A 19,264-nucleotide genomic window follows, 5' to 3' on the forward strand; every position below is an offset into this window, starting at 1 on the left:
GACAAGTTCAGCTCGCCAGATGCAGGTCTTTTTGATTTGACGCCTATAGGAGGCAGGCACGTCGTGATGACGACACATACACCTAGCCCCTGTGCCAGAGGAATTAACCAATTTATTCCTGACCCTGCCAGGAATCAAACCCAAGATCCTTGTGACCAAAGGCTGGCATACTAACCATTTAGCCATGGAGCTATTTTCACCCTAAGAAAGTTGTGGAAAACTGCAAGGAACCATATAATAAAAGGCACGTGGAACGTACACGATTGGGTACGATACCACTTTTAAGGAATTACATTTTTGTGGTCTGGATTGCTCACAACATTCAGTAGTATTCATCTACTGCAATGCACGTGGATGAAATACTAAAAAAATAATAAAAAATTGAAGTGGAATTAGCCCCTTTTGAACACACTCCTTAATTGTATTGTTGTAAAAGCTGGAGGTGTGCGTGTGATGGGCTAGCGGTGCTATATTCCGAAACATAACACGCAAAATAACTGTAGATAGTAATGTATTCATATTTTGCAGAAGTTTGGAATGACATGTTCTAGGTTATCTCACAGTGCAGCAAATTCTCAGTCGTGTTTTTACTAGAGCAATAGCAAACTTGTTGTAATATCCAGAACAACTCTTCCTTTTGGGATTCTTAGGCTGGAATTACAAACTTCTGTTGGAATGTGCTATTGTGATATGTAGCTTCTTCAGTCTGCCAAAACTAATTTTGAATAAATAAATTCATAAACTGCCTGAAGAAGAAAACATATATGGTAACTGAATTATACATGAAAAAGAAACAACTTATAAATGAACAGTCCAAAGTGAAAAGTGATGGCTTCAGATATCACAAAATATGTTAAAGATGATGTGAAGAGTGTTGCGCACATCAGCAAAAATATGTGAATTGTGGATGTAGCAACGTTTGTAAACATTACATTCGTAGGTTAAGTTATTAAAGGTTTGTGAATATTAAGCTCTCTGTAAAGGCTGCCTGGATGTGAAACCTGCATATTTCTAAGGCCCATTTTGTAGGTTCATATGTAAGAAAGGGATGCCAAGAGGAGCAACTCACATTACTGCCGCAACTTTAAGTACAATTTTCATGGATGATATTAATTCGAGTCGCAAATCTTTTGTGCGAGTTAATAACCTACAAAGAAGACTTAAGATTTTTCAAAGAGATATTGCCCTATTGAAAGTGGCTCTTGAAAATAAATGATTTTTCTGTAAAAAATCTGGAAGTGTTTAGTGCTATGCTACTTCAATTTCAGGAGACAATGTGCATTTGGAAGTCTTCCTTGTAGCTTATAGACAACTTAGGAAGTGTTTATTATTCTGAGAAAAGTGTACCTAGAGTCATTCGGCGATGTAATGTTAGGTCTCTTCATGGAAGTGAAAAGAGTTTTAGGACATTTCACATCCAGGTGGCATTAAGGCTGACTTCACTTGCGGACATTGTTTCTTAGGTTGAGCTCTCTCTACTTGCCCAGAACAGGCTCGCAGTACAGTATTCATGTACCTAATATATTTTTGTGCTATGCGGATGCTTACCTATGCCCTACTAAATATTCTGTTTCTCAGCGATTTGTTTCACAATAGTGGTTTTGCTGTGTAGATCTTTCCACACACAGTACACACTGTGACTGCACTGAAGTTCTCTACTGGTATGCTATGCACACTTCCTAATTGCACTGCAGTCACCTCGTAGAGTCTGGAAAGATCCGGGCTGCGGCGTGTTGCGGAGCTATCAGGCGCAGAGCTGAGATCGCGAAGGACACACAACAGTTGTCTTAATAGTTTTGTACTTGATAGATATTAACACTTAAAATCTTTGCTCAGAGGTCTTCAGTCAATGTCCATAAGTAACGGTAACCTTGGTCAACTTGACGACATACATGAAGCTTCATATTTGATGTAGCTTATGTTTATTCATTCATAATTCTGGCTATAATTTCCAGATTTATTCCTTTGCCTGAGGTCCTAAGTCAACTTAGACATCATATTATGACAAGATCATAACCATAATTTTTATTATATGTATTTTAATGTTATAATTATTCTTTGTCTGTTATACATATGTTTTAGTTATCACATAATCTGTTTAATTTTTATTTGGCCGAATGTGGCCACTAAGTGGCTGAAACTAGTTCCAAGACTGATGTACTGATATACTATTTTGTCAAATTATTTATTTTATTTAATGTACCTCCTTTGTCGGACTATTCATCTAAAGGTAGAGGAGTTGGTAACATTGTAGCTACTGTGATCATGAGATTCTGTTAATGTAGAATGTTCCACAACTGATGTGGCACTTGTGAGCTTATGGTCATTCCATAATTAACAATTTCCTCTTGCCATTTTAGTGACACTGAAGCATTCATGACAGTCAGTAAAATAAATTATTTAATTACTTTAGACCTTTTCAGTCAGGAATATAAGTTAGCAGCATTTTGTGTCATGTGGCACACCACTTTCAAGATGTTGGTGGCCAATGGGCCTTTCAGATTCCACTGCAAGTCTCTTTCACACTAGGAGCTAGAAACTTAACTTTTGATATAAAAGCCAAAGGCTGATATTTAGCCCATAGAAAGTGGAGATACATATCTTCCCTGGAACACTCGCTACATCTTCAAAAGATGCTTGCAGTGGTGTCTCAACTGCATGCTGGTCGCCAACATCCTTGAAGGGTGGAACAGTACAGCTAATGAGTCTGCTGCCAGACTGGTAATTCCACAACTGAGAAAGCCCAAAGAGCTTGAATATATTATATTCTCAATTAAATAATGGTTCCCTGCTGGGAATTTAATTTCTTAAATTCATTTTCGTCAAACACTTTGTTCAGATTTGTAAAAGGATTGATAGTATACAACATTACTTGATATATATTGTAACTAGGTTTCTTGCAGTTGTTGTGGTCTTTAATTATTTAAGTAAATCAGACTATTTTCTTGTTCTGTAATGCTGCATGACTGATATTTATATTATAGCCTGTTAACACTTTGACACATACTGTTTTGAAAGCTTTTTGCTCATCTTTAAATGTAGTTATCTTGGTTAGCATTGGACTATGGTAGCAATTCACATATCAATACACAACACGTACAGTAGGCTATTTCACTTGTGCAACAGGGAGTTGTATATGTACTGTCCTTCATCACGGTTGACAAAAAACTACAAATTTGTGACTCAGTCAAGTTCTTCTCTCCGGTACAGACATTAATTATATATGAACGTGTCTGATTCTATTATCAAATGTGTGGCATCTATTTCTGTATACTGGACACACAAAATATCATTTTTCAAAACAGTTGATTTGACCGGTCTTTGCAGCGAGGTCTTCAATTGATCATTACGTTTTTGGAAAGAAAGCACTGAAATGTCCTAATACATATTCCATCTGAATTCAGAACAACTCAAAAGAAAGTTTTATTGAATGGAATGGTTCATTAAATTTAACGTAATTACGCCAACTTGCAAGTGATGCAAATTGAAATGTTGAGAACAAAAATGTTTAGACCTAAATTATTGAAATTGTATAAGAAGTTGAAAATACCTCAAGATTATTCCACTTCTCCAGACCATTTCTCCTTGTAAATGACATTAGTTAACAAAACAAATGGTTAATGTTCTAGTTCTGAAGGCTAGTAGCTTGATCATTTTCTACAAAATTAAAAGAAATTAGTTGGCAACATGCCATCGAATGTGGAATAAACTAGTTGTATTTTCACTAAATGAAAGGAATCTTTAGTTGCCGTGTATATGCATAACCATTTCACTTCATGGAAATTTGTGGCAGACGATATTTAGACCATAATAAACTGTGGTAAAAGTGTGAAGCGCTCAGGATGGTTTTGTGTTAGCCTAGAGGATGTGTAATCACATCCTGTGTAATTGTAGGAATACTCTGGAACCAAAGCAGTGGCAAGGGGACTAATAATGTTGAACAGGTAGTTGTTTCAGACTTTCATATTGTTCAGAAATCATTGCATATATCTCTTGGTGTTGCATATATTGTCAACATTGTGTGAATGTTGTCTCTTGCCGTGGTGTCCTACAGTTTTGGAACACTCCAGGTTTTGTGTGTCATTTGGTCATATTTTTAAGCTACACTAGCTGATATACCCGTGCTTCACTTCAGTGTTCTACATTGTATACTAAATTCTAGGTTAAGTAGTGTACACATTGTGGGTAAGATTGTATTAAATTGCATAGCTCTTAACGTTACCCAGAAATGCGACGGGGAAGTCACCATATGTCTTTTATCATGTGAAGACTCGGTTAGGGAATTTTCAGATAATGCCAGGCTCTCCTGCCTACTATCTGTCACAAATTGAGTTGGGAAGTTTTCATTGCAATGGCAGACATTTGCTCTCCACGTGCCTATTTATATCTTCAGAAAGAGTGTCTTTGTGGTTTTCCCAACTGAAATAAACATAGGTCATTACAATGACCTTGGTAGGAATGTTGCGATTAAAAGCAATGTTATGATACGAAATACTTGATCAAATGAAAAACCACACATTATCTCACTTTTAACGAAAAGTACTACACTGCCAGTCTAACAGTGCAAAGTTCCAAAGCTGGAATAACCAGGACGCAGGCAGCTGTGAACACTCCCTTGCCATTATTCCTTTGCTGTGCCCACTGTTAATTCCAATTAGCGCCTCAGAGTAGGGATCGAATAGCTGGAATACCATCATATAGTGTGTTACGTACTGGTAACCGGAAAATTTATGAACCAGATGAATGACACTGTAAAGAATGAAGTTATCCTATTCACCAGCTACTTCGCGCCAATGTTCGGGTAGTGCGCAGCTGTAATCTCATCTATCTTGGAGATGAGTGGCAGCAGAAGAGAGAAAGCGCATCACAACAAACAATGGTCAATATAACGTTATTCTTGATCAGTTTTATGAACTTTCGATATTGTAGGCCTTCACATTTAGTTTTCTTCCAAATGTGATATTACGGCATCTAATATAAAGGGAGTCCTCCTTTCTTTCAGACTCCCTCTTGCCTCATCCTTCAAGTGATCATTCCTTTGACTTCTTGTCATTTTTATAATCATTTTTATAATTTTCCTTGTCGATATGGACCAGAGACCATGCAAGCTTTCCACCTGAAATCAGTCGCGACAAAAACCATCACCAGTTCACAAAATTGAACAATATTTCCATGTCAGCGTTGATATGGACTAAGCAGAAAAAGCGTAAATTCATGTAAGTTCACGAGTTCCCTTTTCCTAGTCGACCCCCTATGGGCGGGGGGGCCGTATATTTAACACTCACGGTATCCCCTGCCTGTTGTAAGAGGCTACTTAAAGGGGCCCCAGGGAGGCTCTGAACTTGAAAGCGTGGGTTGGGGACCACAGGGCCGTTGCTGTATCCTGGCATTGCTTCCACTTACTTCTACCAGGCGTCTCGCTTCCATCTCTCCTATCCGACCTCCTTTGGTCAACTCTTATTCCTTTCTGACCCCAACATTATTACTTCAGAGGCCTAGGGAGTCTTTCATTTTCACTCCCTTCATGGTCCTTGTCTTTCTTAGGCCTATACCTTTTTGAAGTATCGGGCTGTTGCAATTTTTTCTTTCTGAATTGTGTTATATAGAGGATTGTCTTCAGAGGGAGGCGCACTAGGCAACCATGATCACCATCACTACTCTTTTCATTGCCGGTACATTGTTAGCTGTTAATTTTTTGTTGCTACCTAATGTTGTTGTTTATACCTTTGTTATCTTTCATACTTATTTAAACTTATTAGTGTAAAATGGCCCTCCGTAGGCTATATCTAATAATTAAATAAATCAATAAATAAAAAAATTTATTCTCTATAACATTTTTATGCAGTATTCATCAATAGGACCACAAATAACACAAATATTTGAGAATTAAATTTTAGGCCTACCTCTAACCTTACATTTCACTCAGCGTGAATAAAATAATTCGTAGCCTACATGAGTTATAAGCATCTCTCTTTAGGACAAAATGAGAAATGACCATTGATTCATGGTGTGGGTTACTGTAGTCACATCCTAGTTCGTGAACCATGGGCAACGTCTGAGTGGCCTAGTAAGCGGTCCTGAGAGTTGGAATACAGAATGGGAGTGGGCGTCTTGGACATATTCTGAGTCATGGCCCTCCTTGTGCTCGGGCGGTTAGGACTGTACAATCCCCTGGTCGTCCCTAACCTGTTACAGGAGAGGACTATGTGTAAGTAAGGGTAGCATCCTGCTTCACAGCTCAGAATATTCTAAACAAGCCTCGGACCTGTGGGAGTAACGGAGTCCCACTCCCATTTGACAGGTGAGGGACTCCTTGGAAAACACTTGGTGAATGAAATGGAATTTGATGGGCATTTATCAATTTTAATGGGGCTTATGGATGAAAGTAGAACTGGCTGAGTCAGCAAAGAGGATGCATCTGGATGTGTTAGGAGTAAATGATATTCGGGTAAGGGGAGATAACAAGGGAGAGAGAGATTATGAAGTGTACTTGGTGGGTGTTAAAAAGGGAAGGGCAGAGTGTGGTGCAGGGCTGTTCATCAGGAATACTATTGCATGTAACATAGTTTCTGTTAGGCACGTAAATGAGCGAATGATGTGGGTAGATTTGGCAGTTGGAGGAATTAGGATGGGAATTGCCTCGGTGTATTCACCATGTTGGGGTGCGGATGAGGATGAAGTTGACAAGATTTATGAAGCATTGAGTGACATAGTCCTGGTCAACAGCGAGGATAGAATAGTGCTAATGGGCGATTTTAATGCAAGAGTTGGAAATACAACTGAATGATTCAAAAGGGTGATTGGTAAATGTGGGGAAGATATGGAAGTGTTTGCTGGACTTCTGTGCTAGTATGGGTTTAGAAGTTACAAATAGATTCTTCAAGCAGAAGGCTACTACACTGCTATATATGGAAGGGTAGGGGTACCAATCCATAAGACTATATCTTAACCAACTTCACATTCAGGAAATCTGTTATGAATATACAGGTTTTCTGTGTATTTTTTGATGATACAGACCTTTATCTGATCTGTAGTGAACTAAGTATCTCCAGGTCTAGGATAGGGGAAATGAAATCTGTCTGCAAGTGAATAAAGGTAGAGAATCTCCAGAAAGAGGAAATTGGACAGAAGTACATTGATATGATTAGTGAGTTACCAGTGAACAGTAAGCAGGTTCAGGACATAGAAAGAGAATGGGTAGAATACAGGGATTCTGTAGTAAAAATAACAAGGGAATGCCTAGGAACACTGTGTGTAAAGATGGTGGAATGATGAAGTGCGAGCAGCTTGTGAACATAGAGAAGGCTTATCAGAAATGGCTTTCAACAAGGGCTGTTGCAGACAGAGAATTGTACACAGATGAAAGAAACAGAGAGAAACAAAGGTAGTTGTTGAATCCAAAAAAGTCGTGGGAGGATTTTGGTAATAAAATGGAAAGGCTTGGTCAAGCAGGAGGGGAATCCTTTCTGGTCAGTAATAAAGAATCTTAGGAAGGGAGGGAAAAAGGAAGTGAACAGTGTTTTGGGTATTTTAGGTGAACCCATAATAGGTCCCACGGAATCATTGGACAGGTGTAGGGAATATTTTGAAAATTTTTTCAACGTAAAACAGTCTTCCTGGTGGTGTCGCGAACTCATACCTCATGGGGAGGAGGAAAGCAATGTTGATGAAATTATGCTTGAAGAAGTGGAAAGGATGGTAAATAAACTCCAGTAATAAAGCAGCAGGAATGGATTAAATGAGACCTGAAATGAAGTATAGTGGGAAGGCAGGGATGAAATGTCCTCAGAGTAATTAGCATGGAGTGTTGATAAGGTACCTTTAGATTGGACAAAAGTAGTAATTGCACCTTTCTATAAGAAAGGGAACAGGAACATTGGTAAAAAGTAATCACTTTTGAACAATTTCATTTTTAATAAACTAACAAAACCAATATAGAAAGGACGACACAAAATCAACAAAGAAAGAACCAAAACATCTCATATACCAAATGACTGTTAGAAATAGACTGCGCTAGTAAATATGTGCTTACATACCAAATAACTTTCAGATAATACAAAATACAGGACGTACAGAACAAAACTCCATTAGTGACTCTGAACTACCGGAGGCAAACCCGAGGAACACTAAATCACAGTACATGTTAATTACAATGTTTCTTTTTAACAAAAGGAAAAGGTAATTGCCTCCAAAATTGAAATGTGAATGCTTAGTTGAAGAGCTAAGTCATTTCAGTGATTAAATGGCGAATGTGAAATTCGAGGGTATACTCCTGCGCACTAAGGAAAAATTAAATTTAAATAAAGTTAATGTCTGAAAAACAAGAAGAAATGGTGCTTACCTCGAGGCCGGCATCCCATCATGGGATGGACCGCTCGCAAGGCAGGTCCGAGCCAAAAGACACGGATGCAAGTTTCGTTCCCACGAAGGAGCTAAAAGCCGGAAATGGTGCAACTACAGAGGTGACCAATCAGGCAATAGAATTTTACTCCCGACTTTCACATTCACCAATTAAATTTGTTATTCCTACCAGTTAGAGTTCTCTTCGAGATCTTTCTTTTACGCAAGACAACGCAACACTAATTTCACCACCAAAAGTGGCACGTGTAAGTACATGATGCCTCATAAGTAGATACATAATTTCAAAACATACAGCTACATGATAATTTAAACACAAAATTTTTTCAAACGTACCGTAATTCTTAAGTTCAAAAACCTAATTCTTACAGAACAATAAATCAATTTTCAAAGCAGTAAGTCCTGGGTTCAATTTTTGAAAGGAGATATTTTATACAACATAAATTTTTAAAACAAATTAATTTTTCAAAATAAAATTGAAGAGGCTTCTGTCATTTCCCCACTGCTGTCCCAACTCCGGCCACAGTAATCTTTCACCTTTACATGGATCATCTGCTGAAAGGCATAAAGTAGCAGGGAAGGATTCAGTTCGGTGGAAATGTAGTAAGCAGTCTGGCCTTCGTCTTAATGGCAGATTGTGCTGAAAGCCTGCAGTCTAATATCTTGGAACTTGAAAATAGGTGCAATGAGTATGGTATGAAAATTGGCATTTCAAAGACTAAACTGATGTCAGTAGGTAAGAAATCCAAGAGAATTAAATGTCAGATTTTTGTTGCAAAGCTGGAACAGGTAGACAATTTCAAGTATTCAGGATGTGTATTCTCCCAGGATGGTAATATAGTGAGATTGAATCAAGGTGCAGTAAAACTAATGCACTGAGCTCACAGTTTGTGATCAACAGTATTGTGTAAGAAGAAAGTCAGCTCTTGGACAAAGCTATCTTTACATCAGTCTGTTTTCAGACCAACTTTGCTTTACGGGAGTGAAAACTGGGCGGACTGAAATGTTATTCATATGTTAGAAGCAACAGATATGAAAGTAGGGAGAATGATTGCTGGTACTAACAGGTGGTAACAATGGCTTGAGGGGGCTCAAAACAAGGAGATAAAGGCTGTAAGGAATGAACGTGATGGATGAAGCTATATGCATAAACCGGTTTTGGTGATGAGGTCACGGGAAGCAAATGGAGGAGGATAGATTACCTAGGAGAATAATGAACTCCTTTAGGGAGGGTTAGAGAAGTAGAGGGAGACCAAGACGATGGTTAGACTCGGTTTCTAATGATTTAAAGATAGGAGGTACAGAACTAAATGCGGCCACAGCTGTAGTTGCAAATAGAGGATTGTGGCGATGTTCAGGAAATTCACAGGGGCTTGCAGACTAAATGCTGAAAGGCATAACGGTCTATAATTATGTAATGTATGTAGATTGTAGTGGCTCATTCCCTGAAATTACATACCAATTTTCCTCAAATTCTCTTCAGCCATTTTCTCGCAATCCGCGTACGGACAGGACCTATACAGAAATAGAATTCTTTTTAAATTCTAAGCAATGTACAGACAAAACTCTTATTTTATATACAGTATTCTGAAGTTCATAAAATCACAAATAGGAAATGTCCTCTGTTTTAATTACTGCATTGATGGGGTGAAAGTTCCCTTTGGGGATCATTGTAAGTACCTAGGTCTTAATATAAGGAAAGATCTTCATTGGCGTAATCACATAAATATGATTGTAAATAAAGGGTACAGATCACTGCACATGGTTATGAGGGTATTTAGGGGTTTTAGTAAGGATGTAAAGGAGAGGGCATATAAGTCTCTGGTAAGACCCCAACTAGGGTATGGTTCCAGTGTATGGGACCCTTGCCAGGATTACTTGATTCAAGAACTGGAAAAAGTCCAAAGAAAAGCAGCTTGATTTGTTCTGGGTGATTTCTGACAAAAGAGTAGCGTTACCAAAATGTTGCAAAGTTTGGGCTGGGAAGACTTCGGAGAAAGGAGACAAGCTGCTCGACTAAGTGGTACGTTACAAACCATTATCATTATTCCGTATTGAAAATGGCTATAACACTAAGTTTACACAAGGAGTAATTTATTATACCACCTATTCAATACAATTTATTCCACTATTATGTGGTCAAATGAACATAGAAATTACTGTTTTCTAATACTAATTTCTATGCTCACTTGATCGATATTCTGATTGAACCAGAACACCTTGAAGGACTAGAGATAGGAAGTTCATATGCACAGGACATGTGCATTAGTATGTTCTGAAGAAATGATTAGCATTTGAAGCGTGTTAGCTCTCAGGTTCAAGGACCACATCAATATCTCTGCGCACCACCACAGACTGGTAAAATGTGCCTGTGGCTCTCGTCGCTATGAACCGAAGGTAATGGATGTGACTGAGCAGACGTACAGGATGCCGTGCAAACGTATGCGAGAACCGTACTGTCAAATGAGTGAGTTTCAATCAATCGGTCACTACTGATCGGCATTTAGGGCAGTTGCCCAGGTGGCAGATTCCCTATCTGTTGTTTTCCTAGCCTTTTCTTAAATGATTTCAAAGAAATTGGAAATTTATTGAACATCTTCCTTGGTAAGTTATTCCAATCCCTAACTCCTCTTCCTATGTATGAATAATTGCCCCAATTTGTCCTCTTGAATTCCAACTTTATACTAGCTGATGTGCTCGTGCTTCGCTACGGGATTCTCAGTAAGACTGACTTTTCAGTTAGGAAAACCACAGTCAACATAGGTCATTACAAAAACATCAGGAATGTAGGGATTAAAAGCAATGTTATCATATAAAATACTCGATCAAATGAAAAACTGCACATTTTCTCACTTTTAACGAAAAGTACTACATTGCCGATCGAATGGTCCAAAGTTCCAGAGCTGGATTGACCAGGCCGCAGACAGCCATGAACACTTGTCATTATTCCGTTGAAAATGCACATTTCTCACTCCAATCAGTGCCTCAGAGTAGGGATTGAATAGCTCGAATGCTATTGTGTGTTACGTGTGAATTTCATCCATAAAAATGATGAAAGTATGGGAGATAGTACACTTCCCTTTCGGAGACCAGTTTCAACTTAACCTTTTTGTTTTTCCTATACTTGTCTTCACATTACTAACACAATTTTTGTATATAGCTTTTATCACTTGCACTTCCACTCTGTTGACTTGTTTTTTTCCTCATGTGTCCCATACCAACTGTCTGGGCACACTGTCAAGGAGATTTGGTAATACATTTTTGTAGAAGGAATGGATTAATTGTTGGCAATACGTGAACTTGGTGTTAATTACTAATATAAGTCATGAAAGAGAGACAAGCATTTGTTTTCCTCTGTTCCAACGTACGACCTTATGAATACCAGTCCAACATGTTTCCACTACGCACAGCTGTCAATTATAACTATAGATATCAGGTCACCACAGACCATGGCCGAGAAACGTGGAACGTGCCTGTCTCTAAAGACAGGTGAAGGGACCCTAAGGGGACTTGCCTTCAAGTGGCCACTAAGTGACATGAAGCAAAATACACTCTCTGAGTGAGAAATATTGAGAAATGAAAACAGCTCTATGTACAGCATCCATTAGATTTATGATGAAGAGCATAAAATGTTTTTCGGCCCACCAAACTGGTATTGATACAGTAGCACACACTGTAACTTGCTCCGCACATCTTGTTCAGAGGGAGAGCACCTCTTTAAGATGATATTTGCAAGGTCGGCTTTGCCCAGGTCATCCCAAAATTTCTGTAGCCCATAGGTCATCTAGGGACATTATGCAACACTCATTCACAGGTGGTTAAGCAACAATAATTCTGTTGGAATCAGAAACTGTGCATATTTGTGTACCTACAGTACGTATTGAGGTATCCTTGTCGACAGAGTTGGAAAAAATCGTAACGGAATGAATGGGTAAAACATTACACCTCAATGATAAATTGACCAATAATTTAGTTGAGATTACACTGGTGGTTATAATTATGGCAAGTGTAATGGAGTGTACTAGTAAACCATCGGAGGATTAATATTTAATATCAACAGTTCATGTTCCTCAGTGAACATCAGTAAATCAACAACCAGTACCCCCACAATGTATTCAGATCATTTGAAATTACCAGTTTCTGAATTGTTCTACCTCGAGGACTTCAAATGGTAAGTGTTGAAGAAATCTCCTTCTCAGTATTTGTATCCTCCTGGACTACAAGTAAAGAAAAATGAAGCATCACGTACTGGATGTGTATATGTGTGAGAAAGTAAAATATGTTTGGTTACATACGATTATATTCTTAAAGAAGAATCCACTGAAGAACAAATGAAAGGGAATAGTAAGGAAACATCATTTATTAACCTTTTAATAGCAACCGATGGAGTAATAAATTGCCACAATAATTTGCGTAAATACCAATGTCCAGAATCTCTAGTATATTATTTTCATCAATTACCTACGCTCATTCTGCTGAAAACAATCGGAAAACTAAAGTTACAATACAATCATATTACATCACTAAGTTCAGTAACTGAATGGCCACACACAACTTTGAGAAGTCTTAGACATTTGTTACGGTACTTTTGAAGTGTTGCCTTTTTCGGTTTGTGCAGTACAAATGCTGGCCTGGCTCCTTTATATATACGTACCTTAAACAGGACCTAAACCTTCTGGAACATTCTTCAGCTACATAAAGCTTTCTGACTTTGAATATTCTAGGTACTGTACAAATCAGGAATATTCAGGAACATTCTGAAGGAAAGGAGAACCTTCTGGAATGTTCAGAGTTACCATAGAGCAATCTGGCTATTTTAAGCAATTTGGATGATTATGAAGAAATCAGGAATGTTCCAGCATATTCTGCACAACACGTCATTCTATGTCTGCTATGTTACATAGCCAGATTTTCTAGAAACAGCTTTTAGGACAACAAAGCCTATTTACAAACTCTTAGTAAGGGGTCTTTTGGGTTACTGATATTACAAGAAACAAGAAGATAATGTCCCTTAGTGCAGGCCGAGAAAGCGTTGATCTACAGAAATATTAGTATGTAATTATAATTTGTAAATTGTAGAATTTCATGAATCAATAATTCAATTATTCTCAAATGGCAGTATCAGATAATTGAATTTCATGTAGTACACATTAATTAAATTAAGTTATGAAACTGTAACACAGGATTATCTTGTAATGCATTACCAGACCTGTCACTGGTACTCTACACTTGCATTACTTCTTGGTGCAGTCCTGCTTGACACGGCTGATAATGTTGCTCTGAGGATGTCGTCTTTCTAATGAAAGATGTTTTACTCACATCTTGTATATCACACTGCAAGTATACATTCAAGTATTTTTCTCAGAGTAAGTAAAGTGCTAATGCTTTGGGTGAAGGACATGTTATATACCCTAACTAACCAATTTTATGAAATTCATCGTCTAGCAGAGTTTCCTGCCACTGGCGAGCACTGTTTGGGATATAATCCTCTCCATCCTATTAACAAAGCCTTGCAAACCCTTGGACTTTTGGTCAAGCAGCAATAAAGTATAAAATCATGCTGATAGCAATAATTCAAGCTCAGTTTCAGATGTGCTGGAGAAGCATCAGTAAGGGAGAAGTTGTGAAGAGTGGCTTCGCTAGGCATCATCTGTTGAAGAGGAAGAAATCATCATGATGGTATAGGTGAGACTCTCTCAACTATGTCACACTTCCTTCCAAAGGGAGGATTGTAATTTAAAAAAGTTACATAGCACTGTTCATATCTAGACACTGGTGTTTCTTTTAGTTCAGAAAAGTAGCATTGAAAATTGAGAGAAATATTTAAAAGTAGTTGTAGTTTGGTAAACACAGATATTATGAGTTCTGTGAATATCTCTCCTTACAGATTGTCCTGAAGGCAGCATTTATTCTGCAGCCATATTAAGCTGTCCTCTGAGGAAACACTGACTATGAACTGGTGACTGTGTTGGTAAGTTTTGGACTCTGTCCATGTTGTCATTTATATTCTGTATGAAGTATTGGGATTGCTTTGGCTCTGCTTTCAGGCTGGGATATGGCTCTGTGTGGCCATTTCTGATATTTTACAAATGAAATGTTTCCATTCCTTGCAAAGTATTTGTGTAAGTAGCTTTGAACTTGATCTTCCTTTTGAGCAGAAATATTTGATACTAGTAGTCTGGTAAAGATAGATATTGAGTGTTCTGTGAATCTGTCTTATAGATTGTCCTGAAGGCAGCATTTATTCCATGTGGAGCTGTCCTCAGAACCTCTTGAGTTTTTTTATTTTCATAACTGCCTCCCAATGGAGGTCGTTCCAAATGACTTGGAATACCCACAAGACAGTATTAATTGGACTTTGAATTACGTAAGTTTGAATTAAATGAGTTTCTGTGTAAGAGAAAAAAATGAAAATCAACAGCCTGTTTCCAGTCATTTGACCGTGTCAGGAATATATAGGTGTTGTGCGACAGTTCCTTACATTGACAGTATTGTGTATGGAAGTGTAAGTAAATATTTGTCGACAAAAATGTGTGTGTAACCTCAGCGGTCTCTTCATTCATCAATGTTAAGCTGCAATACACGAGTTAGAGGTAATACATTCATACCCTATTTGTTTACAGATATGTGAAAACTTGAAAATGGCTCATTGCTGTAGTATCGACTATCAGTGGAATTATAACACAGAATCTGAAAATACAGGGGCCATTTATTTACTGACGGATGAAAGCTGCCGTAAGGTATGGCTTTGTCACATGTCGATGGATTTTTCTAAAGTGAAAAAGCCATTACTAACTTACAGTATGCATAAAACATGAGTCGTACATAATTAGAGTAGATAGGGGTACGGTTAAGGGACAATTGAAAGAGTTCACTAGAATAATTCCGAAACCTACTGAAAATGCTGTGCCAACTATTTTTTGAATACACCTTCATATTGTTCGAAGTCGACTCATCTTGCTGATGTAGACGAGGATAATCTTCGAACAGCTATTCAGAATGGTATCGAATCCAATAAAATATACCTTGCAGAGGAATCTGTGAAGTGTGTAAATGACATTGGTTCATTCCTTGGAACCCGACAAGTTTATTTCGGAGTGGACTGTGATGGTTAAGCATAAGAAGAAATTATTTGTTTCCTGGTATTTGAGAGGTGAATTTCTTGTGTTACTTCGTTTATCACTATACTTGAAGATTTGACATTTATTGTAAACATAAAGACCGGTAATAACTTCAGTGTAAATGCAGCCTTAAAACACATAAACGGTTTAGAAGGTATTAAGTCACAAGTGGAAAAGGGATAAATAGTGCCTACTATTAGGAATAAGGTTGAGTGCTACCCAAATTTTACAAACTCTTCCCAGTTATGAGAACGAACAATTAATTGTTGTTTATTGTTGTGTCGCAGGCCTCAAGAAATAAGACAGTATGGCAACAGAAACATGATCGTAGCATCTTGTTTATATGTTTATTCAGTCCCCACATACACTGCTCTTCGGAAATGCAATCTAATGTTTTTACTGCATCCTTGTACCTTACAGAAACTAATTTGTAATTATTAGCTAGTAAAATCTAAAGCTTTTACAAAAGTTGAAATGTGATTGTGATATACAATATGTAGTGGCTTTACTTAAGTAAAGAAGTTAAAGTGGATTCATCATATGATTTTGTTAAGGAGCTGGATAGGGGTAAATTAACTTTGCCATCTGAGGTACTTGTATTTAGAGTTGGATTGTTGTGTAACAGAGTCTTCTTTACATGTGAAAGATTCCATACAGCATTTTATGTCAGGGGGAAACAGTTCTTTGTTGCCCAAAAGATAAGTATGTCAAAATTAGAGAAATCAGACAAATAATGCTGAACGTGTTAAATGAACTTGAAAGGGTGTGTCTGTGCAAATTAAAGTCTACTAAATAATTTTGAGAAGAAGTCAAATGATGAATCGTGTTGTTCAGAGGACTTCCAGAAAGGTAGAAAAACTTAAGAATTATGTATGATGTTGCCATTAATACTTTCACGGCCCGTACTTATAGACATGATAGTGTATAGGCTTTTGGGCTTATGCCATGTCAAGAAAATAAGGTAAAATTCTTAACGTTTCGCAGAAAACTGTGCTCTGCGTTCTCAGAAGAAATCTCGACTGTCCACAAGAAAGGCTTGTTTAAGAAGCCTTGACACGGCCTAAGTCCAAAAGTCTATACACTATCATGTCTATTAAGTATGACTAGCTGATGTACCCGTGCTTCACTACGGAATTATACATTGTACACAGAATTCTAGTGTACACATTGTGAGCAAGACTGTATTAAATTGCATAGCTCTTAATGTTACCCTAGAAACGCGACGGGGAAGTCGCCAAACATCTCTTCTCATATGAAGACTGAGTTAGGGAATTTTCACTGTAATGGTAGACCTGCTTGCATACAGTCAGTCACAATCAGGTTGGAGAGTTTTCATTATAATGGTAGACACTCACTCTCCACTTGCCTTTTTACATCCTCAGAAACTGTCTCAATGGTTTTCCCAACTGAAATGAACATACGTCATTTCAATGACGTCAGTATAAAAGGCGCGATTAAAAGCAATACTTTCGTATGAAATACTCAATCAAATGAAACGCTACACATTTTCTCACTTTTAACGAACAAGACTAAGCTGCCGATCTAACAGTCCAAAGTTCCAGAGCTGGAATGACCAAGCCGCAGATAGCCGTGATTCGTGAACGCTCTTCGTCTTTTTTTCGGTGGGGAGAGGGTCGAATAGTGGAGACTCCCAGGGCAAAAACTATGTCCTTTTACTAATGTTTCCTAGGAGTAAACAATGAGTCGGATTTTATCAGTTCACTACAGTGACGGTGGAAAAATCTATCTGACTTCGAGGCAAATTTTTTTCTCCTAGCCAGAGGAGAAACCCCCTCTTCACTGATAATTTGGAATAAAATGAATGTAGATTTTAATAAAAGAGGAGAAGAAGAAGAAGAAGAAGAAGAAGAAGAAGAAGAAGAAGAAGAAGAAGAAGAAGAAGAAGAAGAAGAAGAAGAATAAGAAGAAGAAGAAGAAGAAGACCCTTTCAGGGTTAAATTCTGAGTTATTTAGTGAATTGTGGTGCTATAATTTGGAATAGGCCGAAATTGTTATTGTAGACCAGGCCATACTACTACTACTACTTCTTCGTGATCCTCTGCCTTAAGTATGGATACTGCTCATTCAGAAACAGTGTGTCAGAGTAGGGATCAAATAACTGGAATACTATGAAGAAACTGTGTGTAAGTTGCAAGTTGCTTTACGTCGCACCGACACAGTTAGGTCTTATGGTGACGATGGGACAGGAAAGGGCTAGAAGTGGGAAGGAAGCGGCTGTGGCCTTATTTAGTGTACAGCCCCAGCATTTGCCTGGTGTGAAAATGGTAAACCACGGAAAACCATCTTCAGGGCTGCGGGCAGTGGGGCTCGAACCCACTATCTCCCTAACACTGGATACTGGCCGCACTTAAGCGACTGCAGCTATTGAGCTCAGTCAGAAAATGTAAGAAAACGTTCTTCTATAGCAAGTCATTCCTCTGTTTCAAACTCCCTCGGTACGCAGCAGTAATCCCATTTATCGGAGTTGAGAGGCAGCATAAGAGACAAAATAACATCGCAACAAACAATGGTCAATGTTATGTGATTTCAATATTGTAGACCTTCACTTTAAGTTTTCTTTCAACTCTGAAATACCACTCTTATAATAGTCGGTACGGTAAAACTGAATAAAACATAAATGATCGGAAATTGTATTCTCCGTAACTTTTGCCATGTACTACTTTTCAATAGGACTAAAAACATAGGTATTTAAAAATTAAATTTTAGGCTCTTTTCCCTAAACTACAATTTCATCCAGGGTGAATAAAATTGTTAATAGCTTACACTGTAGTTTCTTATTCCTCGACTATATATACCGATTTTCATTCAATTCTATTAACCCATTTTCTCGTGGCTCAGCGTCGATATGGACTTGGCAACAAAAATACAAATTCATAAATATCTTTATCATAGCCAGTATGGTACAAATGTATGATATAAATGGTCAGAAATGTAATTATATATAAGTATATGTAACTTTGGTTATGTAGTATTTATCGATACGACCACTAATAATATAAATATTCAAGAATGAAATGTTAGGCCTTCCCCTAAACTACCATTTTATTCAGTGTGAACAAAATGATTTATAGCCTAGATTATAGTGGCTCATACTCTGACTTTGTATACCAGTTTTCAATGAGATAGGACCACTAATAACATAAACACTTAAGAATTAAAATTTTTGCCTTTTTTTTTTTTTTAATTTTTTTTTTTACGTCGCACCGACACAGATAGGTCTTATGGCAACGATGGGACAGGGAAGGGCTAAAAGGGGGAAGGAAGCGACCGTGGCCTTAAGGTACAGCCCCAGCATTTGCCTGGTGTGAAAATGGGAAACCACAAAAAACCATTTTCAGGGCTGCCGACAGTGGGGTTCGAACCTACTATCTCCCGAATACTGGATACTTGCCGCACTTAAGCGACTGCAGCTATCGAGCTTGGTGGAATTAAATTTTAGGCCTTCCCCTAAGCTACCATTTCACTCAGGGTGAATACAATTATTTGCAGCCTAGATTGTAGCGGCTTATTCACTGACTTTGCATACCGATTTGCAATCAATTCTCTTCAGCCGTTTTCTAGTGAAGCGTGTGCATACATACATACATACATACATACATACATACATACATACCGGGACCTTTCCCACCGTCCCCCATGACTCATGGGACCATGTGACATCAAAACCAACCCTTTCGGGTCACGAACACATGGGACCATTCTCCACGGAAGTCGATAGTCAAGGGACTTATTCGGCCTGTGCCGATTTCCCCTCATTGGGATTG

General features: G+C 38.1%; 1 long non-coding RNA gene across 2 annotated transcripts in view; it reads left to right on the plus strand.

Moving 5' to 3' along the window:
* Positions 1–19,264, plus strand: part of LOC136875816 (uncharacterized) — a 296,775-nt gene that overhangs the window by 191,330 nt on the left and 86,181 nt on the right. Inside the window, exon 5 of one of the 2 annotated variants that reach the window (XR_011018444.1) lies at positions 13,943–14,042. The exons of the other annotated variant lie outside the window; for it this stretch is intronic. This is a non-coding gene — a long non-coding RNA (uncharacterized lncRNA). Of the gene's footprint in view, positions 1–13,942; positions 14,043–19,264 lie in introns of those variants that run through there. 2 annotated transcript variants of the gene reach the window in all.

The sequence above is a fragment of the Anabrus simplex genome, chromosome 6, assembly GCF_040414725.1.
Source record: "Anabrus simplex isolate iqAnaSimp1 chromosome 6, ASM4041472v1, whole genome shotgun sequence".
NCBI lineage: Eukaryota > Metazoa > Arthropoda > Insecta > Orthoptera > Tettigoniidae > Anabrus > Anabrus simplex.